This window comes from Protopterus annectens, chromosome 1.part1 (assembly GCF_019279795.1).
Source record: "Protopterus annectens isolate FY-2018-M chromosome 1.part1, PAN1.0, whole genome shotgun sequence".
Classification (NCBI taxonomy): Eukaryota; Metazoa; Chordata; order Ceratodontiformes; family Protopteridae; genus Protopterus; species Protopterus annectens.
Window position 1 is genome coordinate 916,615,751 of NC_056726.1, and position 26,235 is coordinate 916,641,985.

Consider the following 26,235-nt stretch of genomic DNA (forward strand, 5'->3'; position numbering starts at 1 on the left):
TTGTTTGAGGAAAAAGTAGTGCATATTATGTTTCATGGCACACAACCAGTTAAAATGATTTGCTGCCTGAATGTAATCATCCATGTCAACATTGGCCTTTTGCTTCATGGCACCATAGTGACACATTAAGGATGGTGGCACAGTTACCCATTTGTTTACATCATTTAACACATACATCTCAACTCTTCAGATTATTTTTGCCTCATATTTTTGGTTTATTCCTTATAACATTTGTGGTTTTCTGGTAAATCATTGAGAATTGAGTTTCAGACTTCATATCCTTCAGAAAATCCATGGTAGTGCAAAACGTGTTGTTCTGTCAACTTTCTAAGTTTGTAAGAGCAATATTCAAATCTGACCCTGTTTTGGGCCTTTGTCCCTCATTTAATGTTTTGCTTTGTCCAGATTTCTTGTCTAAAGGTTAAGAGGTATGATTTAACATAATCACAGTTTTGGGGGAATTACTGTGCACTACAAAAACAAAATGTTCCAGTTCAGTGATGAATGCTAGGATACTTTATGCAGTGACTGCACAGTACTAAACTTAAAAAATATGAAATCTTAATGGATTGTCCGTTGTTTCTTTTTTAGAATAAAGATGTGCAGTTGGAAAACTTGATAGACCTTTGATATTACTTTATAGATGGTCAGCTGATTGTCTTGCTTCACATGGTTATTGCCAGTGTCAGTCATAGATCAATAATAGATGTTGCATTCTAAAAGTGAATATGATTGTCTCAAAGAAAAAAAAACACGGGTGCTAAAATGGAATAAGTCCTGTCAGGCTTGAATTGCACCTGCTTCTGACAAGCGCTTGTGGACACTCCTATATGCTTTTTTGAGTGCAGCCAGAGATCGTTAAGGTTCAAAGGGTGTCCCCTTACCCCTCATCAGAGGAAAAGTGAATGCTTCATGGAATAAGAATTTTCAGAATGAGATAACACCTACTTTGACAAACCCCTGCAAACACCAGCTTATGCTTTTTTTATGCTTTTTTTTAGCACCGCTATAGAATCTAACTATGTTCTGTCTGTGTGTCTTTACAGTACATTGTTGCACTCCCTCTGTGTTTCCACATGTCATGGTAAGAGATATTGTAGTAGCCTGTATGCAGTTTATAACAGGCTGGGATATTCTGTTACAATCATGTTTGCACTGTTAACCCTCAGATTATTCTATTTATATCAATATCTGTAGCCCAGCATGATAAGATAAAGCACTAAACCAACAAAATAATTTGATTGAAATACTGATTAGCAACTGCTGAGCTTGCTTTCCTTGGGGGTGCATACATGCATGTGTGCCAACTGATTTAGTGAGTCCTGCTATTCTTCTGTGTAACCTCATCCAAATCCACACACCTTCACACTACTTTCTTTTATGGCATAATTGTTTGGCTATTACATATTAGATACCTGTTTAACTAGCCCATACTGCAGCACACAGTTTTCATAACCATATATTTAATGGCATAGCTAACAGTACAACTAAAGCACTATGGCAGAGTTACATCTCCTACACTAATTACTGAAAAGCTTTGCAAAATGTTCAGCTTAAAGATAATTTTACAAGCATCCTTACTGTTGCCACTAGAGGTGATTTTTACTTTTCAGACTGGATCTTACAGCTGGACACAATGTTTATAAAGCTTATGGCAGTAATCAACATCAGGTATAACACAGAAAGATTTTAGAACATTCACTCCTGTCTGTTAGATAGTTAGCAGATCTGATACATGGAAAGGCTGACTTGGCTTTCAGAAAGGAAGTATGGCTATCACTTGACCGTGGCAAAACTCACCACAGGCAAAACTCGTATAAATGATGAGTTCACCACCCCTTATTTTCCTGACAAAATAGATGTTGAACAGTCCCATATACTCCTAACTTAGATAAACCAACTCTAGGTCACATGATATTAGGGGAAATGGGCAAAAAATTGAGACTGGGAAGCTCATTGTTCTGATGATTTTCAGCCATGGTAGTCTCCCTGTGATAAACAGTCTTGCAGACAGGGAAATATAAAGTTAGCTTGCATGTTTTCTGTCTGTATATTCCTCACCCGTACTAGAACAAAATAAATAAATGCATAAATATGTTGCAGATGGTTCTGGATAGCTCTTAAACTGTTGTGTTCTGGAAATGTTTATTAGACCTCTGAATCTACTACTGGGCCACATATAATACCAACTTCTAATAATGACACAATCTCAATTTTCACTTGACCTTATCAGTAGTCTAGAAAACATGTCATAAAATATCTCAGTTAAACTGGAATTCTTAATTACAACTGGGATCAGGCTGATTTGTAGATGCCAAACTGAAAGCTCAGACACTGTAGTTATCTTAGAAACATGACTGAAAGAAAAAAATTCTGTCTTTCTGCATTAGTTGTCACTATACTGCTTTTTCATAACATTACTGACAGATTATATGTCAGTGGCTGTGCCTTCCTTTGAATTAAGAAACCCTGTCAAAAGATTCTGAATTAGATGTGAACTGATACCACTGAGTTGATTTACTAACCCACTACCTGGTTTACAGCATATGCTGTCGGCATACCCAAATAATAAATGAACCTATGGAACCTAACAAAAAGACAGTCAGATTCACGTTACTCGATGTGCTAATATCAACCATACCTGATAGTTAATCACAAATATGATGTGCAAATAATATCAATAATCATTATGCAATAATGGTGTGCCTTTTACTCAAAATAAATAAAAGTGAACCTGGTTATATCTCTGGCAGAGCCATTTTACCAGCAAAGGAAACTGTACTTCTAATAGCACTGGACTCTGTGAAGTGAGACATAATTATGTTTTAGCAACAACATGAATTTTAACTTCAGAAACATATTTATCATCCTTACTGAAATACAAGTAAAACTGTTTCCAGAAAGGAGGAGAAGGTCAAAGAACCCAATGTCCTTAGCTTTCACAATATCTAAAAACTCAGCTTAAAGAAAGGGATGCTATCTGACAGAGATCCCAATGAAATCTTGAATAAAAAAGAGGCGAGAAATCTTCCAAAAGGAAACAATCACTCTTGCACAGACATAGAAATTGCACCTGCACTGATTTCCAATGGAGAACAGTGACTGGTATTTTCTTCCTCAATATGTTGTGATTTGGGCTTCTGATATTTGACTACTTGATGTCAGCTACCTGTAAATGTGCCAGCTTATAGGAATGGAAAAGGCCAAAATATCCAGCAAATATCAGAATATAGTAACTACAGGAGTTGGTGCAGAGTTGTTACAAAAATTGAAAAATCAGCTTTCTTATGAAAAACACAGACACTTTTAGCAGGGCACCCCAAAAGTTTCTGAAGGTGGTCATACATATAAGAGGGTCATCATACATAATATCTGGTCAGTCTTCTATTTCTAGTATTTCTGCCTTGCCACAAAAATTCTAATATGACTATTCTCTCACAGAATCACACATTTTAAAATGTGACCGCTGCAGGCCTTGTTTCAATCAACAAGTAGCAACCCTCTATAACTGAGAATATCACTCGCCTCACAATTACCTTCTGCTTTAAAGCCTTTTCAATAAAAGGATAGCCAAATCTGTTTGAGAAATTACAATATAAATAATACAAGCTCTGTATCATTCCACTTTAATTATGGTTTCTCATACAGGCCTTTGCATGCATTCATAGGTTACCTCTTACTTCCAGTCAGAACTGTTCCATCACTTCTTGTTTTGATCAACACTTCAATAACAGTAATCAAAAACACCCAAAAAAGAAAAAAAATATATACTTCACAACATATTCAAGACTTGTATAACAATTACATACAATTTTCTGTAATCTACACTGTGGTACACATTACATAATAACTTTTAAATGGAATGATCTCACACAAACATAAAAGCAATCCAAAAATCCCTAAAGGAATGGTTGGGTTGCTCTAATAATTTTATCTCTTCTAGCCAGCTTATACTCATAACTATGTGCATGACAGCAGACTGTAGCATAGGGATTTCCAATATTTCCAATGTGTTTATAGATGGCTGCTTAGGGGGAGGGAATCATGTGCAAGGTAACCTGCTTGACATTGGGTGGAATAGAGTGGTTGAATCAACATATCATCCTAAGGGTTACACAACAACCTTTAATCAGCTACCTCTATTGATCGTAGGGCAAATCAGACAACCCATTCCAATGCCTCTCTCACCTTACAGCTGATCAATTATGCTTCAGAGATCTTTCATAAACTGTTTCAGGTAAATGGCACTTACAAGGTTTCTCATTTTCTAATAAACACAACTTATTCAGGTTGGTAGGAGTTAAAAACAGTTATAGAGCTGCATAAATGTTATAAATGCTATCACATGTATGGTACAAGACAATCAGATGAACAATATCTAGCTCTGTCTACATTATGACAAACCCTCCCTAACATGTCTTCCCCTCATTTCTAAGCTTTCCAAATGGAAACGGCCTATGTAGTAAAAGAGACATGTATTTGTTATCTGTAGTATATAATGATGTTAAGCATCATATTAAGCTTCCAGATTCATTCTGATAAGGAAGAGAATGTTTTTGAATATTCAGGCCCTTATCTTACTTTAGATAAATGGATCTTAGTTGTAAGTGCAGCGACCTGCTTTGGTAGTTCTCATTTGGACTCTTGGGAAGGGAAGGGCCCCTACACATAATAGATTCCCTTACAAAGGATTGCCACTTGAGTTCAATTCTGCCACCAACACAGCCTATTAACCACAACAGCATAAGAAGATGTCCTGATTCTGTTCCAGTCTTAAAACTAAAGTTAGAAGTCCTTTAATTTACCTATCAGGACTAGCAGTCTCTCATCTATGCAACTAAGGGACCACACCTAATCATCTCTCTGGTTTTCAGGGTTTAGGTATTTAGCATGGGGTTCCTGGAAGATCCACACTGACCTAGGTGTTTGTCTTCATCTAGCAAATGAGTTAAGGTATGTGACAAGTCAATAGACATGTAGTTCAGATATTATTTTATTTATTTTATTTGTATTTGTTTTCCAGGGTAGAGCACTGATCTCCATGGACCTTTTTCAGACTCAGCTTGGAAGTGGTGTCTAGTTAAGTAATTAGCTCAGAGTCACCCCACTTAGAGAATGTAAGCCGAAGGAACTCAAACCTTGCACCACTGGACCACCATTACAAGGCTCCTGTAATATATATGGGCCACACCATTAACTGGTGTGAGATTATAAGCTTCTTCTTCTTCTTTGCACATAAAGTATTTTTTCCTGGAGACATGTCATTTGTGGATGATTAATAAATAGAGAGTTTTTTCAAAGACAGTGTTATATAGGTAGAAGTACTGTTTTTACCATTTTAATTCTGCCTAGGGAAAGGAGTTTCAAGGGCGTGAATTTATGCATTTGTCTGTCTATCTACTGACTGCATAAAAGAATTCTAATTAGATTTGATTAATTTTGTCTTCTTTCTAGCAAGACTAATACCTAAGTAGGTGAATTATGTAACTGCTGGGTAAAGCAGTGCTGAGACAGAGGTGACTGCATTCCTCTGGATCATTTAAGGGAGAAAAAGATGGGCCATACTACAATTCACCCTCAATCATGAAAGATAGACAGAAAATTCTAGCATAGGAGTTATTAAACCTAGGTTTTCCTGAAGGCTTATGGACCAGCTCACCACTTGGGGAAGATGGGAGGCAACATTTCATCTACTTAGCATGGCTTGTCGATGATGCATCATATGTCTGCCCTAATAAGAAAATCAAGTGTTTGTAAAGCTGGGCCAGACCTAATGTATCTGGTGAATTAGAAGCTTTTGCTCAATAACTAGTCAAAAATCTGAGTCTGTAAACTATCATCTTACAGAGAACTAGCTCTGGATAAACAAAAAAGAGAAATTAACCATATGAAAAACAAGACGGGGAAAAAAAAACACTCCTATTAAACTTCACTATATCAAAACTCAAAACTCACTAGGCAGACCACCAGACTACTCACCACCCCATTGGTTTTACTTAAAATGGTACAATAGTAGTCCAAGTCTCTTTCTCCATATGTAACACATGGTACATGTCCATATAATTAAACAAAGCCAGGACATGATCCTTTATTCTACAGCTGGGAAGAACATCCCACAGGGAGCTTTAATTCAAATGGTTAAAAGGTTTGCATAAGCTGGTAAACAAGGCCATCATGCATCTGTCCAGCATGGTAAAAATCCATCCAAAGATGAACTAGGTCCAGCCCACTTCCTCTGCCTTTCAGAAACCCACGTTGCTATGGTTGTGCAAGTAATGGGAGTTATTGGTCTGGGTATAATGCTAAGACCCTGGTCATTAAACAATAGTACAATAAGTAAATGGGACCCACATCAAGTTTCTGCTCCATCCTTAATAAAATAATCAGTCCTGCTCTACTTGACATAGGGAGGGGACACTGTGACCACATCTTTTCAGAGTTCTTGTAAATTAGGATCTAAAAAGGGGCTTTAAGTGTCTAATAAAATTCTACCAGTAGACCATCCAGCCTGGTGTCATTCCTTTTGGAAGGAGATGTATGGCTCTGTAAATTTGTGATAGGGATATCTCCATACCTCTCAGCTTATTAGAGCATGAAATCTGTACAAAATCTTAAATACTGGAGGAACAAATGCCCAAAAATATGGACAGATTTTAAATATTGCTCATAAACTGAAGTTGTTAGAATAACAGATTTTGTGTTAGCATGCATTTTCTGAAGGATATGAAGTCTGAAACTGAATTGTTTGTCATTATTTATTGGTTCCAGGCATTAGTGATTTGCCATAAAAATACACATTTTATGAGGATGCACAAGCCAGTGCATTTTTTTGTGCCAGTCCCAAGCCCGGATAAATGGGGAGGGTTGCGTCAGGAAGGGCATCCGGCGTAAAATTTTGCCAAATCATACATGCAGACAACAGTACAGATATACATACCAGATCGGTCGAGGCCCGGGTTAACAACAACCACCACCAGTACTGTTGGCCAACAGGGTGCTAGCAGAAATTGGGTTACTGTTGGCCAAAGGAGGAGAAGAGGGGGAAGGCATGCCCAAAGGCAGGTAAAGGCTAGGACTGTGATAGTGAGAGTCGGAACTTTGAATGTTGGCAGTATGACTGGTATAGGGAGAGAGCTAGCTGATATGATGGACTGAAGGAAGGTTGGTATATTGTGTGTGCAAGAGACCAAATGGAAGGGAAGCAAGGCTAGGTGTATCGGAGGCAGTTTCAAATTGTTTTATCATGGTGTGGATGGGAGGAGAAATGGTGTAGGCATTATCCTGAAGGAACAGTATAATAAGAGTGTTTTGGAGGTGAAAAGAGTGTCGGATAGAGTGATGTTTATGAAGCTGGAAATTGATGGTGTAATGATGAATGTTGTTAGTGCATATGCTCCACATGTTGGGTGTGCGATGGATGAGAAAGACAAATTTTGGAGTGAGTTGGATGAAGTGGTGATGACTGTACCCAAGGATGAGAGACTGGTGATTAGAGCAGATTTCAATAGGCATGTTGGTGAGGGGAACAGAGGGGGTGAGGAAGTGATGGGTAGGTATGGTGTTAAGCAAAGGAATGCAGAAGGTCAGATGGTAGTGGATTTTGCGAAAAGGATGGACATGGTTGTGATGAATACATATTTTAACAAGAGGGAGGAGCATAGGTTGACATACAAGAGCAGAGGAAGATGCACACAGGTGGATTATATCTTAGGTAGTAGGGCCAGTCTAAAGGAGATTGGAGACTGTAAAGTGGTGGCAGGGGAAAGGAAGTTAAGCAGCATAGGATGGTGGTTTGTAGCATGACATTGGTGATCAAGAAGAGGAGGATGAGTGTGAGAGCAGTACCAAGGATCAAATGGTGGAAATTGAAAAAGGGTAATTGTGAGGTGATGTTCAGGGAAGAGTTAAGACAGGCACTGGGTGGCAGTGAAGAGTTACCGAATAGCTGGGTAACTACAGCAGAGCTAGTAAGAGATATAGCTAGAAAGGTGTTTGGTGTGACATCTGGAAAGAGGAAGGAGGACAAGGAGACCTGGTGGTGGAATGAAGAAGTACAAGAGTATATACAGAGAAAGAGGTTGGTGAAGAAGAAGTGGGATTGTTAGAGAGATGAAGAAAGTAGACAAGAGTATAAGGAGATGAGGTGCATGGCAAAGAGAGAGGTGGCGAAGGCTAAGGATAAGGCATATGAAGAGTTGTATAAAAGGTTGGACACTAAGGAGGGAGAAAATTACCTGTACTGATTGGCTAGACAGAGGGACTGAGCTAGTAAAGATGTGCAGCAGGTAAGGGTGATAAAGGATAATGAGGGAAACGTACTCACAAGCGAGGAGAGTGTGTTGAGCAGATGGAAAGAGTACTTTGAGGGGCTGATGAATGAAGGGAATGAGAGAGAGAGAAGGTTGGATGATGTGTGGATAGTGAATCATGAAGTGCAGTGGATTAGCAAGGAGGAAGTAAGGATGACTATGAAGAGGATGAAAAATGCAAAGGCTGTTGGTCCAGATGACATACCTGTGGAAGCATGGAGGTGTTTAGGTGAAATGGCAGTGGAGTTTTTAACTAGATTGTTTAATGAAATCTTGGAAAGTGAGAGGATGCCTGAAGAATGGAGAAAAAGTGTTTTGATACCGATTTTTAAGAATAAGGGTGATGTGCAGAGCTGTAGTAACTACAGAGGGATTAAATTGATAAGTCACAGCATGAAGTTATGGGAAAGAGTAGTGGAAGCTAGGTTAAGAAGGGATGTGATGATTAGTGATCAGCAGTATGATTTCATGCCAGGAAAGAGCACTACAGATGCAATGTTTGCTCTGAGAGTGTTGATGGAGAAATACAGAGAAGGTCAGAAGGAGTTGCATTGTGTTTTTTTGGATTTAGAGAAAGCATATGACAGGGTGCCTAGATAGGAGTTGTGGTAATGTATGAGGAACTCGGGAGTGTCAGAGAAGTATGTAAGAGTGGTACAGGATATGTACGAGGGTAGTGTGACAGCGGTGAGGTCTGCAGTGGGAGTGATGGATGCATTTAAGGTAGCGGTGGGATTACATCAAGGATCAGCTCTGAGCCCTTTCTCATTTGCAATCATGATGGACAGGTTGACAGATGCGATTAGACAGGAGTCCCCGTGGACTATGATGTTTGCAGACGACATTGTGATCTGTAATGAGAGTAGGGAACAGGTGGATGAGACCCTGGAGAGGTGGAAATATGCTCTAGAGAGAAGAGGAATGAAGGTCAGCAGGGCTAAGACAGAATATATGTGTGAGAATGAGAGGGGGGGTAGAGGAATGGTGAGGATGCAGGGAGTAGAGGTGGCGAAGGTGGATGAGTTTAAATACTTGGGATCAACAGTTCAGAGTAATGGTGAGTGTGGAAGAGAGGTGAAGAAGAGAGTACAAGCAGGATGGAGTGGGTGGAGAAGAGTGTCAGAAGTGATTTGTGACAGACAAGTACCAGTAAGAGTGAAAGGGAAGGTCTACAAGAGGTTAGTGAGACCAGCTATGTTATATGGCTTGGAGACAGTGGCATTGTCAAAAAGGCAGGAGTCAGAGCTTGATGTGGCAGAGTTGAAGATGTTAAGATTTACACTGGGTGTGATGAGGATGGACAGGATTAGAAATAAGTATATTAGAGGGTCAGCCCAAGTTGGAAGGTTTGGAGACAAAGCCAGAGTGGCAAGATTATGTTGGTTTGGACATGTGCTGAGAAGGGATGCAGAGTATATTGGGAAAAAGATGCTAAGGATGAAGCTACCAGGTAACAGGAAAAGAGGAAGGCCTAAGATAAGGTTTATGGATGTGGTGAGAGAGGACATGCAGGTGGTTGGTGTGACAAAGCAAGATGCAGAGGACAGAAAGAAATGGAAAGAGTTGATCTGCTGTGGCGACCCCTAACAGGAGCAGCCAAAAGAAGAAGAAGAAGAATAAGAAGGAGGAGAAGAAAAAGATGAGAAACAGACCAAAAATATGGAGATTGTGCAACTATCTGGAAAGCTGGGAGGTATGGATATCTCTCTGCTACATTGCCTTAGCTAAGTGCCTTGGGAAGAGTACAGTTCTGTATTATATTAACTGAACATTTTTAGCATTTCTGTATGAGATGTTTTCATATATCCTTTGGCATTTTAATACCGTTTATAAAATACTTCTACATGTTTGCCCTTAGGATGGACACTAGTTATTTAAGGGAAAATGTCCCCATTGCCAATAGAACAACCTGAATCTGTTCCACATGTCTGAGATTCCTTGAAATGTCATCACTTTGTATTGCCATCTAAGTGTCACATGTTGCTTTCTTATCTCAGATCTGCTTTATATGATTTATAATTGGCCTCCAGATCCTAAATTCTTTTCTTCAGGTTATGCACATATGTGCCCCTAACCAGTCATGACATTTAAGTTCTGTAATAGCACAATTATTTAACGTCCCTGTGGACATCATAGGGAATGTCATTCTTGTCCATGTCTTATTGCTGTTCCTGGAGCCCTTCCCTGAGACTATTAAGCTCATTTCCTGCCTTAATATTAGGGCATCAGGCTGCCATTGCTATACTGCCAGTATACTTCTGAAGCTTGCTGCACACACAGAAACTGAGCTGTGGTCAGACAGATGGGTAGACTGGATCTCTCATGCCACTGCAGATTCCCCCAAATTAAAAGTCAGCAGGCAGAGATTCAGTCTACTCACCATTAGATGGTACAAGTCTCCTTGACCGTAAGTAATACATACCACACATCCACATACTAAGATACTGCTAATCCATGAAAGTTTTCTAGTAATTCTTTAACAATCTTGCTCATAACTTATGGAAGTAAAATGAGACTTGAATAAATTGTAAGTGGGCTTGAGAATGTGAGTATGTTGAGGAGGTGGAAATAAAAACAAATGAGTCTTTGATACATTTAGATGAAATAAGACCAATATTTTATTAATCAAGCTTTCACCATAAATACCCAGTTACTAGTTATTAGCATGTTCACTCCAATGGAGCTGAGGAAGTTTGCACTGTAACTTCCAATGGGTACAGCAGAATCAAATTATGTCCTCACATTTCAAACATATGTTCATATCTCTGGAACTATAGCAGTTATGAAAGAAGTATAAATGGCAGACTCTTCAGCACAAACTATTTTATAGTGGTATTACTTTTGTAATATTTATAAACAACTTACAACATCTCTGCAACCACTCAAGTTACACACATACTGTCAGCAACATTTTATTCATCTAGCTGAGAACTTTCATATGAAGAAACTAGGGTGTTCTGTCTGTCTTACTGTGGTTATTGAGATATTTAGAAAAATATGAAAATTATGTTTATAAAAATTAATATCATAAAACTAACAGCTATTATTTACCTAAACTAGATAGAAGTCAAATATTAATGCAGTTTAGTTTGCCATTGTGTAAGATTTAAAATTCAGTCTTTTAAAACCTTATACATAGCATGATTTTAGAATTATTGAAGCAAATATGTAAAAAGCAATATTGGGAGTTAACCGCAGATCTACCTGGAGGCGTCACTCGGATGTAATGAGTTAAGCATATATGTAAGATGGAATGTATTTTTAATTGCAAGCTGGAAAGTAAAGCACTATATACCATAAATAAGCTCAGCCTACTCTTACTTTCACATTGCTCTAAAGTATATACAATGAGTAATGTTGAAACGTATATTAAACACCTACGGGCTATTAGGTCCTATTCATGAAGGAGTTCCAAAGTCCTTGTCATGTACTTAAATGCAGATGGCGTCCACAATATGTCATGTGACATCTCTTTTTACTTCTCCTTCTCACTTCTCTGTGTTACTAGGCAAATGTTTTATGCATGTTCTACCTAGCAAATTCCAAGAAACAGTCCTTGCTCATGTCAGCGTAAGGTATTCAAAATGTAGAGTACATTCAGTTATATACTTAAAAATATGGAGTATTAAAAGTATTATTCTTCTTCTAACTGCAGCATGTTAATTTAATTTAGAAAATACATACAAAATCATCTAAAGAGACAGGTGTACATTGTATAATCATATAAAATAACAAGATGTTCATTAGTATCTCACAGGATCATACCTATCAGTGGAGTTGGAGATGTTAGGAATGACTGGTGGGGTGGAGAATAAAGTTGTAAATGCCTGGATGTAAGCTGTTCTTTTGCCTTCAACAGAATTTTTTACCAACAAAGTAAGCTGTATTATTCGGTCATGAGACAATGCATGATTGTTTTGTTTTTATAAAGTCAGACTTTGCTTTGCTAATGATTATTTTATGTTTGTGTGTGGCTAAGAAGGGTAGAAAGTCCTTCTGATTTTTTGTTTCTTACTACTTTATACAAGCCTCATTTCTTGCTTTTAGACATGTTTTCATGGATGACTAACTTATTGTCAGCATATATTTCCTTGAGATATTATTTCCAAATCAGAAGTATTTGTCTAATATAACTCATATTAGGAAGTTGAATGATGGTGAGAACTTGCATAAGTCTTAGAATTAATAGATGGATGACCAGCCTAAGGCAGCTAGTTGGTTAAGGATCTGTACTTGTTCAGACTCATCAGTAGTCCTATTTGTAATAATTTCAGTAGATAGTTTATGCCATAAAAAGCAGAAAAACATTTGAAAATGAAAATAGTCTCAGAATTTTGAAAAACAGGTAGAATGTTGTCATTTGTGTAGCGTGTAGATTGTTATATATAACAATACCAAGTTGGGCGCTCTTATTACTGTTGAAGTTGGTCTAGTGGGAGTATTAACTATATGGGTAGGATTGCAGCTTGAGAGGAAGAGCTTCACCTTTTTAAGTCTTCATAGGACTATGTTGAAGTCACCTCTTTCTGTAAGGTTGCTGTCTGCGACATGCTTCTGACCTTCCTTAAGAGTTAGCTTCTAGTACATTTCGATTAGACATAGTTTAGTATGTTGGTTAAACATGAGTTACACTATGGGACAATTTTAATGAGTATTCACAAGAGGATGTATTTCTTGTATGATTTATTTAATAGAAACATATTAACTCCTCCATTTTTTGTCATTGTATGTCATTTTGGGATGTATTATAGTGAACAAGTATAAATATTGACAGGCAGCTGTCATTCTTCAGCTAAATTTCAGAAATTCCTAACATTTTTAGTTTATTCTCTAATGTTGATCATATTGATCACTGCTGTACCAGTTTCGTCTTGACCATGGAACAATTTGTAAGTCCCACAATCAATATTCTTCTAGCCACCAAAAGAAAAAGTGAAGCAGACAATGTGATGAATGGGGTAAGTGGATACAGAGAATCTTTAAGATTTTCCGCCCTCCTTTTCCAAGTTTTCCAAAGGAGTCTTACCAGGTTTTGCAAGAAACAAAATAAATAGTCTCAAAAAATACAAGTAAATGGATGTTTAAGAAGATATGGCAAGTGGACTCCAAGAAGAATTCTAGAAACTCCCAAAAGCCAAAGACAGTCCAGTAAGTCTATTTAAGAGACTTTGTTTCCCCTTCCCACACTGGTAGCCCCTTTTTTCTTCTTCCAGAAAATCTGAATCTCTACTTTTCTCTTAGACAACAGATTGTTTCAGACAAATGGGTTCTGAATATCATTCATCAAGGTTATAGATGGCAGTGGGAGTCAATTCCTCTTAGCCAGGGGGTAATTCCTCATCCTCCAGACGACAGTCGTTTGCTTCCACCTGTCCTTCATCACATGCTGTTCCAGGGAGTGAAAAAACAGTTCTCCTTTCCAGGTGGGAAAGAGGTTTTATTCAAGGATATCTTAATGCCAAAGAATGAAAATGCTTGGAGACAGTTTCTGGATCTTCCTTTCTTATACCTGTTTATGACAATGTTCAAATTCAAAAATATGTCACTTCATAACCTCTTACCTCTTCTTCTTCATTTCCATGTGACATTAGATTTAGAAGATGCTTATCATCACATTCATATTCATCTAAACTTTAGGTGTTCAGCTGACTATCTGGATGATAAAGTCTTAATTCCATTTAGGTACCTGTTTACTGAGGAAGTGCAGCCGGTACTAATGGAGACAAGAAAGCCTGCTACTAGAAAATCATATATTAGTAAATGGAAATGGTTTTCTAGTTGGGACCGACAACATAACCAGCACCCATTCAGGGCTACTTGTTCTCTGGTTTTACACTGTTTGTGTGAGTTGCTATCCTATGGCCTTTTTTACTTGTCTGTCAAGGTTCATTTATCAGCCATTTCAGCATGTCTGCCATTGGATCCTCCTGTTTTAATTCTCAATTCAAAATATTTTTGAAAGGGGTTTTGCATAAGATGCCTCCAGGAAAAGTGGTGGCCCCTTCTTAGGACCTTAAATTTTGTGTTAGAGAAGCTAACACTTGCTCCATTTGAACCAGGTAACCTGGCTGGCTTGAAGTTCTTAACATGGAAAATTGTTTTACTGCTTGCTCTGACCTCTGCAAGAAGCATATCTGAGTTACAGACTCTTGTGGTGAGTCTACCCTATCTCATTTTCCAAAGGGACAGGGTTTCTTTGAGAACTAATCCTTTTATGCCAAAATGGTATCTGCATTTACTTTAAGCCAAACAATCATCTCCCATTTTTTTTCCTGAACTCAAAAATGAGGTAGAAAGGATACTCCACACAATGAATATCTACTGACAACCTGTGCACTATCTTGACAGAATTTAATCTTTCTGATCTGTGGATTTCTTGTGAAGGTAAAAAGAAAGGACAATCTTTGTCAAAACAGACTATTTCCAAATGGTTTTCTAAGGCTATTACATTTTATTATACTCACCACAACAAAACTATTACAGGCAGGGCAAGGCCTTGGCTTCATCTATGACTTTTTTGAAAGAGTTGGATTCTAGCAGTATTCTAGAAGTTGCAGCTTGGTCCTCTGTAGAATCTTTTACAAAGCGCTATAAGCGTGATTCCTTCTCTAAGTCTAAATCAGGCTTTGCAAGGACATTTCTCCAGGGGTGCCTGAACTCTTTTCCTTCCACCTCCCAAATGTAGTGAGCTGGTGTAATTTACCCATGTAGCTAAGGCTAGTACAGCAGTGATTAATATGATGAACATTGTACAGTTGTGTAAGTAAAGTTATCATAACATTAGATGGTCAAATGATCACTGCTGCAGTAGCCATCCCCTCCTTCCACCCCCCTTGTTTTTTGGATGTGGTTACTTATTTTTTGTTCTTCCTAGCATTGTCCTTTCATGGCTCAGCCTCTATATCTCTGTTGGCAGGAAAGCTCTGAAGGACTTCGCACCCAAACTTGTCCTTTTGTCAGCTCTGGCATTTTGGGTGCATGAAAGGTGCCCTGAAGCTTTGGAATCTAGCCAGCTGTTATAACCTTGGCAGGATATAACCCATATAACTAAGGTTACTGCAACAGTAATCATTCGAAGATCTATTGTTGTGGTAAGTTTACTTACACAACTGTACTTTCCCCAGCATTTGAGGAGTCTAATGTTTTCAGCATTTATGTGAATCGTTTTATATACTTACCTGTTAAAAGTGGATAAGCTGGTGACTGTATTGTGTTGGTGGGAGAACATTAAGGGAGTGATGGGTTTCTGATATAAGAAATATTTACCTTTCTAGGAATACTAAGTGTTGCTGCAGACAGAGGTTGAGCAGAGAAAGGATTGACATTCTGTGCTTATGCAGCTTAAGGATTGCTTTGGAAGTTAGCACAAAAGACTAAGGTTATGAGCTGTTAACCTACTTCCTGTGGTACATGGTTTGATTTCCTCAGCCTTCATCTGCCTACTTTGTGACCTTCGGGAAATCACTTAACCAGAAAGTGCTTTAGGGCAATTAGGACACTGAAGAGCAGGAACACAATGAGAGAAAGCTTAAATTAAAATAGCGATTTATTAAATTAAATCTAGGTGTTGTAATGAGCCCATGTCATGAAAGTGTAAAAGAAACAAATGTATAAGTTCATCAATCCTAAATAATTTTTTTTGCCAAGGCCCCCTAATTTTCAGGAACCCTTGATGCACAATGGCAAAATTAAAAGTATGACCAGTACATTCAATGTTCTATTATTGATGGTAACTTGTGGCCCTACCTTGATGTACTTGCACTGGGCGCATGCACCACATTTGTGCATACCATGAGGTCGGTGAGAGGTGAACCTATTTGGTGGTCTTTCTAAAATAGCATGTAATTATCTTTTTCCAAGCAATTATTGCTAGTGAAATGTCTCCCATAACGCTTGTTGGATACTTCTATAATGATGTTATTCACTAGATTTGGAGGATAGCAAGTTTGTTACATCGGCAAGGAAATCGTGGTCATCCCTTTTTTGATAGCACGGTGATTGCTAGAAAAATGCAACAAGCTATTGGAATATGTATTTCTATAGATGGTACTTTTAACATGATGTCAAGATAATTAATCTCAGTATCTGCTACGTTGAAGGTAAACTGTAAGAAATCGGTCATATTGGTCATCCTTTCAATAAATGATGGAATAAGTTTCTTTCTCTTTCCAATGCAAAATGCCAGGAGACATGTTTGCTGAAAAACTATCCTTAAATAGGTGTTCAGCTTCCCAGAAGGCTAGAACAGCATTTGCAATGAAACCCATAGGGTGAACCCATGCTTACACCTGATGTTTGAAGGTAGAATGTGTTCTCAAACATAAAGAAGTTGTTGGTTAAAACCAACTCAAAAGTGTCTCACTTAGATGGATAATGTTGTCTTCTACCTTCTTAGCAACCATGAATTCCCTAACCCAACTCAGTCCTGAGGTTATCTACATACTTTTTGGCCATGCATAGGTAGCTGAACCCCTCCCCTCAATGATCGGCCTGAAGGGTGTGTAATGTAATTTGTATAGTAGTTTAGTACCAAAAGAGTATTGGAATTTTGGAGCTGGTATCAATAAATACTTGTATGTATTTATATCAATAATACGATGTATGAGATGCTCCATCATGTATTCCCATATTATTATAGTCCATCAGTACCACTCCCCTCCCTTGTCAGGTTTCATTATTGTATGTGAGACCCTGAGTTGTGTGAGTGTTGGGAGTATCATTACCAAGGAGACATGAGATTGAGTTTACTGTCCAGAGGAAACGGATAAAATCCTTGGCATCTCTTCCTCCCCTTCTGTTGTTGTCTTGTCGTTAGCTGTTTTCTCTGTTTTCTAAGTCTGTGGTATGGTAGGCCTAAGGCTGATCCTCCCCTGTCTCCCTCGCCAGTGGTGCCTGTAGCACCACCCACCATCATTCGAGATGTTAACCGAACATTGTCCTGGTTATGCTGTGCCCTGTGTTGTTTGTTGTTACTATCTTGGGCTGGCTCTGGTATTAGTCGCTGACCAGAAGAACTTATTATTTTCATTTTTACTGGTTGTTTGTTGTATCCCAACTAGTCACATTGTCAGTTCTTCTGTGTGGCTATTCTTTCATTGTATTGATGTTTGTGCTGTCCGAGATTTGTTTGCATAGTCAGTCATGTCCCTAGTTAGTTTCTTCTTCTTAACAAGCTTTTCTAGTACCACAATTCCAATGACACAAAGTCGCAGTCTCTAGAGTAAAGGCAATGATGAGCTGCAAAAACTCCACCCCCCCTGGGATCAAATAGGTCTAGTAACTCCTGATGCTTAGCCCCTTAGGGACTTTTTTTATTTTACACGATTCACTCAAGTATGCTACTTCTAACTGTAGAAGAAAGTTTGCCATTGCTATTATGGGGTTGGTTGGGTTACCTGGGTTATTGTTATTTATTTTTACATAGCGTTGCCAGAATTACTAAGAAAGTTACCTGTTCTAGTTGTTACAGCGCTGTAAATGGGCATTGCTGTAGGTTGACGCTGTAATTGGCTGTCCCCTCCAATACAGGAGGTTGCTGTGCATTAGGAATCCCAGAGTAGTAGTTCCACCAAGGTAGTTAGGATTACCGTTATGATTTTCTGCTGTTTGTTCAACTGTCAAATCAAATTAGATTGATGAACTTATGTGGCAGGAGTTCGACTAGCGCACCCTCACCCGGCATCAATGGCAACTTGTCCATTATGTGTGTGCTCATGGTTATCATATAACAGATGATATAACCTATGAGTTAAAACTAAGTTACTTTACATTTGTTTTATTTTTATTTAGCAGCACAAATGAGTACACTTTCAAGGAATAACTAGTATATGTTTGTTTACAAATTTGTAATTCGTTCACTATTTAAAGTTTCAACATACACTCCTATGCTGTTTGTCTGATGAAGGCTGTTTTTTATTCGTTCCTGTGGATTTTACCAGTTTTTTGTGCAATTAGGACACTGGGCTAAGCTCTTGCTGATGTCCTGAACTGCATGCCTAATAACTACCTATGAAAGTATGCACAAAAGGGTTGATATTTTATTCATTTTTTGTTCTGGGGTTGTGAGCCAGGAATTTAATTCTTATGTAGAGGTATAGTTTTGTGGGGGTGCCATATTTTGGACTATTAAAAACAGTCCATCTGATGTGCTTATAAATTTTGCCTTGTTCTGATGGTTGGGATATTGAATAAAGTTGCAAGTTGTATGCTCAGTGTTTCTGCTAGAGATAGTTTGAGTGTGTATAGAAATATCAGTCTGTAATAGTAGCTTTACTAATCCATTATGTGAAAGCTCATGAAAGGAGTGAAGATACAAAAGTGAAATTGGTGCAGGGTTAATAGGACTGGCTGAGGGTAGGTTTTTGGGTCTAGGATGGGTGAGAATAGGGGTAGGGTACAAGAATAGGACATATCCAAAAAGATCCAAAAAGACTGAGGTGAAAGATGAGAGGAAGGACACTCATCATTTGTAGTACATCACAAAAATCAGTTAGTTGACACCATACCTCTCTCCTGTCTAGAATATTGCAGAATGTCTCTGATTTTGACTCATTTTTTGCCTTGCCCCTAATAACACTTTTGATGTTCTGGTAAATCAGTGAGGAATGCAATCAGTCAATAATATCAGATATTAGAGTTTTATACATATCCTGAATATGTATGTTAATGCAAAATCTATTGTTTTATTAATTTTAAGTGAAGTAGAGTTGTAATATTTAAAATTATTCAATGATTGCGGACCTTTGTGCATCCATTATTTTTGGTGTTGCCCAGAATTATGCAATACAGAAATTACAAAATATGTTTGGCGCTGTTACATACATACATACATACAAATATTTCAAGCACAGGCAATAATGCCCTTTTAGCCTGCCAATATACCAAAACTGTTCTTCCCATAATAAGTGTCCAGGCTGTTCTTAAAAATATCAAAACTAGTACTTGCTTTAACGGAACTTGGTAGTCTAGTCCATGAATCAGCTATTATTCAGCTACTTTTTCAGAGATCCAGTTAGTACACTTCTCATTCCTATAGAATGCTCTATGCTGGTTGTCTGATGGTTCTCAACTACTTTTTGATAACCCCAAACAAAACCAGAGGTAGTTGTCTCTAAATGCCCTATATACCTGAATAAAGTCTTCTCTTAAAAATTTATATGAGACACTGTACAAGTTCAAATATTTTAGTCATTCAGGCCCTTGGTATATGTATGCTCTATTCTTTCCAGTTTACTCATGTTTGTTTTCTTATAAGGTTTCCATATTGTTATTCCATACTCAAGTTTGGGTCTAATGTAACTAATAAACAATAACTTCACTATTTCTGATTTCCTAGACTTTATAAATGTTTTTATACAACCTGTAGTTCTATAACTATCATTAACCAATTGGTTGATATGATTAGAAAAACTCAAAGCCCATATAGCAAGGTTAACAAATGAATCTACACTTTCAATTACAGTGTGTTGTATTAAATATTCACCTTTCATTTTTTGTCTCCCAAATCTCATATGCTTAGTTTTTGATAGGCATACTATTCTACTGTGCCCAAATGGTCAGTTTAACCAAGTTCTTTTGCAGACATGCCCTATCTGTAACAAAAGTAATCAGTTGAGCCATTTTTGATTCATCTGCATACAGACTGTAGAACACTTCATATGAAAAAGACCTCAAAAATACAACCTAAACAGCCGTGGGCCTAGAACAGAGGCCTGCAGGACACTCTGACTATAACCTTGAATTTCACCTGTCCAATTGCTGTATGATACTTGCCATGTCCTATTTGCAAGCCATGGAGCTATCCATCTTACAGTACCTGGTTGATGTAATTTATTGATCAGTGCTTTGTGAATGACTCTATCAAATGCTGAAGTTAAATCTATATAAATCACATCACAGTACAATTTTTCATTCATAGCTGTTATTATATTGTTATAGAATATCATGTTAGAAGTGATAATAGATCTATTTTCAACATATGCATGCTGATATATGGTTTCAAGTCCCAACCTTTCCAGTTTTGACAATAATTTATCCAACAATAACCTTCTCCATTATTTTTCTACAACATGAAAGTAAACATACAGGTTTGCATGTTCTGGGTTTGCCCTATTCACTTTTTCCTTAAAAACATGTTTAAAAAGTGCTTGTGTCCAATCTTGAGGAATCTCACCATATTTATACAACATAGAAGGTATCTTCCTATGTAAGCAACTATTATATCATCATTGTGAAAACATATGTAAAGTATTATCAAAGCTGTATTGAGTATAAGAGAACATCTTTTTAAAAATGTTATTTCATTTAATATGTGTTTACTAGAGTAAGGTACTGATTCAAATGAAACATTTTCAGATCTGCATGTGGAAAGGCAAAAAACAGTGGAATGAAATAAAATAGATTTATTCATTACAAGGGTAATGTAACAGAAAGTAGGATTATATTTAAGTAACAGTAACATACAAAGACATTATTTTATGTAGTGCATACAATGTTTACAAGTGGGAAAGGAGGGGAGAGAATGATGAAAATGCAGAGATGGGTGGGAGGAGAAAGTGGTGGGATAGAAGAAAGGAGGAGTGTAGCAAAGGACAGGTGGGGGAGAGTGAATCATGTAGGCGATAGCTAAATATGGGCTGAGTATAAGTGAAGGCAGTCTGATGAAGAAATCTGCATTGTAAGGATAAGCAAAATAAGTTCCAGGGAAGAGCTGTTAGAAAGTTAGGTTGCTTGTTGTGTCAAGGTACTTGATAAAAGATTCTAGGAAGATGCTTTGGGATTGGAGGCTGCTCATAGAATAATGTAATGGAAAAAATATAACACCTGGTACAGTTAAAGGTAGTTTACATTCACATAGCTATAAATGGGAGTTCACATCTTACTCTGTGAACAGAACGCAGTTTTGCAGAATTCCTTAAAGTTATAGCCCTATGCTGTGTAGCATTGATGCACTTTGCTTTAGAAGTTTAAACTGTGATATCTTATTTCACTATGAGTGATGTTTAAAGACATGCAGGTAGGTGTTGCGTGAATGGGTGTGTCTTCTTTGAAGGTTGGGTGTTAGGCTGGCAACTCGGCACTGTAAAAAAATCGACTGCCAATCATTAGCAGACCGGAGTTCTGCTGTGGTGACCCCTAACTGGGAAAAGCTGAAAGACATTAGTTTAGACTTGAGATCCCCTAATTGGCATTATCCCAGAAGTATTACCTAGAGGGATCTGTATTACACTGATTTTTAAGCAGGGTGGGGAAGGGGTCCCTGTAGACTTATTTTGTGCAAGGCTTATGTGGGGAGCAAAGGTAATGCTCCAACAAAATGGGAATATTGTAAACACAAATGTAACTGACTTTAAAACAAGGCCGCACAATATGAATACCTGCAACGGGATGGAGTTGGCATAATGGTTAAGGTGCTTACCTCAAAGACACAAGGTACAGCATTTGATTCTCACCTTTGAAGAGGAAATTGACTAGACTTAAAATGGCAGCTAGCCTAATAGTTACCTAAGAACAGTCTTAGAAATCAGCCAAGGGCATTCCTGCATCTCTAATGTGGTCAATTGTCTAACTTAAATATTAAAAAAAAGAGAAAGAGAGAGAGCGAGAGAGAGAAACAGCTGGCAATCTTGAACTGAATGCTACTTGTTCAAAGCGAAAACATAAAATAATCTAGACAAGATTCAATGTAACTGTGGTGGTTTTAATACAACTCAGCTCCAACACTTTACAAATCAGTGAAGAGCAAGTGATTCCACAGAAATAAAATCACAAGTTGTTTGTAAAATTTTATTAGAGGAAGCCTGGGATCTTTAAAAACAGGCGGCATAATGATAATGTTGTGTTAAAAATGAAAAACAATTGTCCCCTGTCTACAAACATTAATCTTTAGGCTGCTGTTGCCTGAGGACACTCATGAAGTACTGCTCATCAGTCTACATTTGTCCAGAAGTTCTGCTGGACAGACACACTGCCCTATTACTAGGTCTCAAGCATGGAGACAGGAAACAATGTTAAATACAAAATTCCCTAATTATAGTTCTCATTATAGTTTAGTAAGCTGTAGGCAAAATATGTTTAATTGCATAATCACTTATTTATAGATAAATGCTATCTCTGGGGTGGAGGACAACACAACAGATATCTGTACATTTTGATAAGTCACCATATATGTATGTATATATATATATAATTAAATGACACTATATCACTGACTCATTAAATTAAAAATCCCACTCCCCACCTATTAGTGACCCTACAAAAAAATACCAACATTCTACAATGAACCAGCAGTTCAACAAAACAATCCTTGTTGTATGATCAAGCACGCAGAAGCTGTGTGTGTGTGTGTGTGTGTGTGTGTGCGCACGCACGCACACACACACACACACACACACACACACACACACACACACACACACACACACAGGTGATGACATGTAGGGTTATTTAGTGGCATTTGAGAGATAGAAAACAGGATCATAGCTGAGTGGACAAGGATACTGTACTGATATTTAGCAAGGCATTCATTAGAAATATGCATAGACTGAGAGGATACTGATGCACATAATGACCTGGAAATGATATAGCAATACAGTTTAGCTAGGAATGGATATGCACCTGAGGTCCTTTCCCTTATGTTTTACAGATGTACACTCAATATGAATGGACTGGTAAGGTTACAAATGGCTGACTCAATGCATATTTAAAAATATAGCTAGAACTTTATCCAAATAATGTAGTTAAGATTTTAGAAATATTGACTATAGATATATTTAAAGGGTATTCCCTAGCAACTTAAGAAAATGAGCAGTGCAATGTGACCTTAAGTCTTCTAACCGGATATTTGTTTTAGTAGAATGCCTATTGTTATCTGAAACTGGAAACCCTAAGCCAGACTTGCATGCACCAATGACTACTGCCAAGTCTTCAATAAAGTATGGATCTTTGCCTAGAAACCAGTAAAAAAATGCTACCATCTTAGTTTTTTTTAAATGTTCTAAAATTGGACAAATAAAATACTTGACAGTTACTGACAATACTATATATGTAAATACAGCTAATGATAGACAACAAGGTGTACCTAAACACATTCCTATGAAATGTGGTAATGTTGAATGTTTAACTTCTAGTACTGAGGGTCTGATTTCTGTCACTGTGCTGTTACTATACTTGTAAAATGTGTTGTGGGAGAGGGGAAAGTGATGCAGGAATTATCAGATTTAGTGAATATAATTATATTACCTAGAACAGCATATGTATCTAAGCATAAAACAACTACAAAACAGAAAACTGAAGTTATATATCTATGTGGGCACAAAAAGGAATACCCAGCAGTAACAACAGAGTCAGACATGCAAGCACTTTTATGCAAAGTGTTATAACCAGAGGTTTTATTTCCTAACTTAATCCATGATGTGGTAACTGGCTAAGACTTTCCCCATTTCAAAGAGCTGTGTAAGATATGGGGAAAAGTTCAGCTGAACATATTGTCAGAATACATAGCCCCAGTAAGGAAGGAAAGGCGCAGGAGCAGAAGAAACAAAACAACTATGTTTTCCCTAGTTGTAAGGGCTATATAAACCTGATATTGAGTTGTAGTAGTAGTTAAAGGAATAAAAGAGGTGAGATCAGTGTGGAGACTGGCAGAGAAGATGAGATCTTTCCAAATAATTCTGGTAGTTAGAGTAACTACTTGGTGTGTATGGTGGCAGGAAAACTATGTAAATAAGAATACACTATAGGAAGCAAATATAGAAACAGAGGAAGAGAAGTGCGGATCTCATACTGAAGAAAAAGGACAAAAAAACTTGAACAGTCTTGAGCTTCTCACTGGTATAACAAAGCAGATAGCCAGTTGGAAATAGGACCATAAGAGTAATACAAGTAAAATAACTACTGCAGAAATAAAAAGGAAAATGCTAGTACCTATGAAAATTACTTTAGTGAATTGCCATTTGAGAGGCTGTAATAGATGAAAGAGGAGTAAAACTGTAACTGTATTTACAGGAGAACAGGCCATGCCCTCCACTTTATGTTGGAATACTGATGCAGACAAAGCTGACTAAGCCAAACTCCCGACAAACCATGCCAGTTTCAAGAAGGCACAGTGAAATACAATACACTAAGTACAGCTAGGAAGAGTACAGCAGTACTAGATGAACTCAAGTTTAAGCTAAGAAAAGATATGCTGTATGAGTAGCCAAAGACAAACTACAACTACAGAGCAAGTTATTATTTTCAAGGCCTTTTAGAACACTTGCAATGAAGTTAGGACGTTTCTCATTTTGGCTGGCCATTTAGAAAAGCATAAAACAAAAGCCAAGATGTTTTAGATTCTGCTATTTTTTTTGTGGGACAGAAAATTTTGTGCAGTTTGCCAAGGATTTTAAAAGGCACTCCCCAACCCAGGGTTTTAGAGGTCATTAATACCCTTACATATTGAAAAACTCTCACTTTCTGTGCAGAGTCTGCATGTCCTCCCTGTGTTTGTATGGGTTTCCTTCTGGTGCTCCGGTTTCCTACCATGTTACAAAGACATGCATCTGGAGTGTTTATCCCCGGGCCTCCGCTGAAAATTGGCTCATTCCAAGTCGGACTTTCCCAGTTAACAAATGTTAAATAAATAAAATAATAAATAAATAAATTTGAGGGAATAGGAATAGGCATTGTAAGTCTACTTATAAAACTGAGACAGGACCATCAGTGCATTCTAGCATTTACTGATTATGCAACAAAAATTCTGAAACAGTATCCCTATGAAGAATAAACACAAAATCCATAGGAACACGTAAAGCATACAGCAAAATTACCAATCCTTCTGTTTTCTAGATTTGGACTTACAAGAGAAATTCCTACTGTCATAGGCACCCCATTCATATTCAATGAAATGCATGAGCTTTGACGTTTTTTTATTTGACTCAGCCAAGGGCAACTGTATACTCCCTCAGACTGATGTTCTAGTTGAGTGCTTTAATAAAACTTCAAAGTCTATGTTATGAAAGCCTATAACTGTAGATGGGAGAAATTGGGACCAATCTTCTCTTTGCTGTAAAGTAAGTATGTCAGACCTCAACTGAATTCCTACTATTCAAACTTCTACAGGCAGACAAACTCCAAAGCTTCCTAGATATAACAAAAGAAATGTGGGTTGAGAAAAAAACACACCCTATTTAAAAGTGTGATACAGTATTTTACATACCTGCATGACAGATTAAGAACTATAATGCCTATAGTAAAAGAACATACAATGAGAAAGCACATGAGATACAACAGAAAGCATATAACAAAAATTCAACACGGTAGATAAAGTACTTGTGTTAATATCCACTGCTGTAAATAACTTATTTGAAAACTGACAAGAGCCTTTTGAAATTGTAGAAAACATAGTGCAGTAAATGATAGGGTTAGAAAACTGAGAAAAAGGGAACTAGATACCATATAAATTTTATGAAACCTGCAAGAAAATCTGAAGTTGCTATAGTCTGCATGTTAACAGAGGAATTTAAGGCTCCATAAGCATGTCCTGAAGTAAAAATAGGTGGCGCGTTATCAGTATCTCAGAAACAAGAAGAAACAGAACGTGTACTTGGGAGTAAAGAAATATTTTTAGAGTTGCCTGGCAGAACCAATTTAATCCACCATAAGACAGAAACCATGCCTGGTGATAAAGTAAATTTTACACTGTACCAAATCTCAGTGGCAAGCAATTAAGCAGGATTTACAGAAAATTCTAAAATATGAGGTTACCGTAGAATACCAAACTAAGTGAAACACTCCCATTGTATAGGTCCTTAAACTTAATTGGTATATAAGGCTTTGCAGCAATTTCTGCATGTTAAACATCACATCTTAATTTGATTCACGTGTCATACCCAAAGTGAATGAACTAATTGAAAGTTGGGCAGGCTTGGTTTCTGTCAACGTTGGA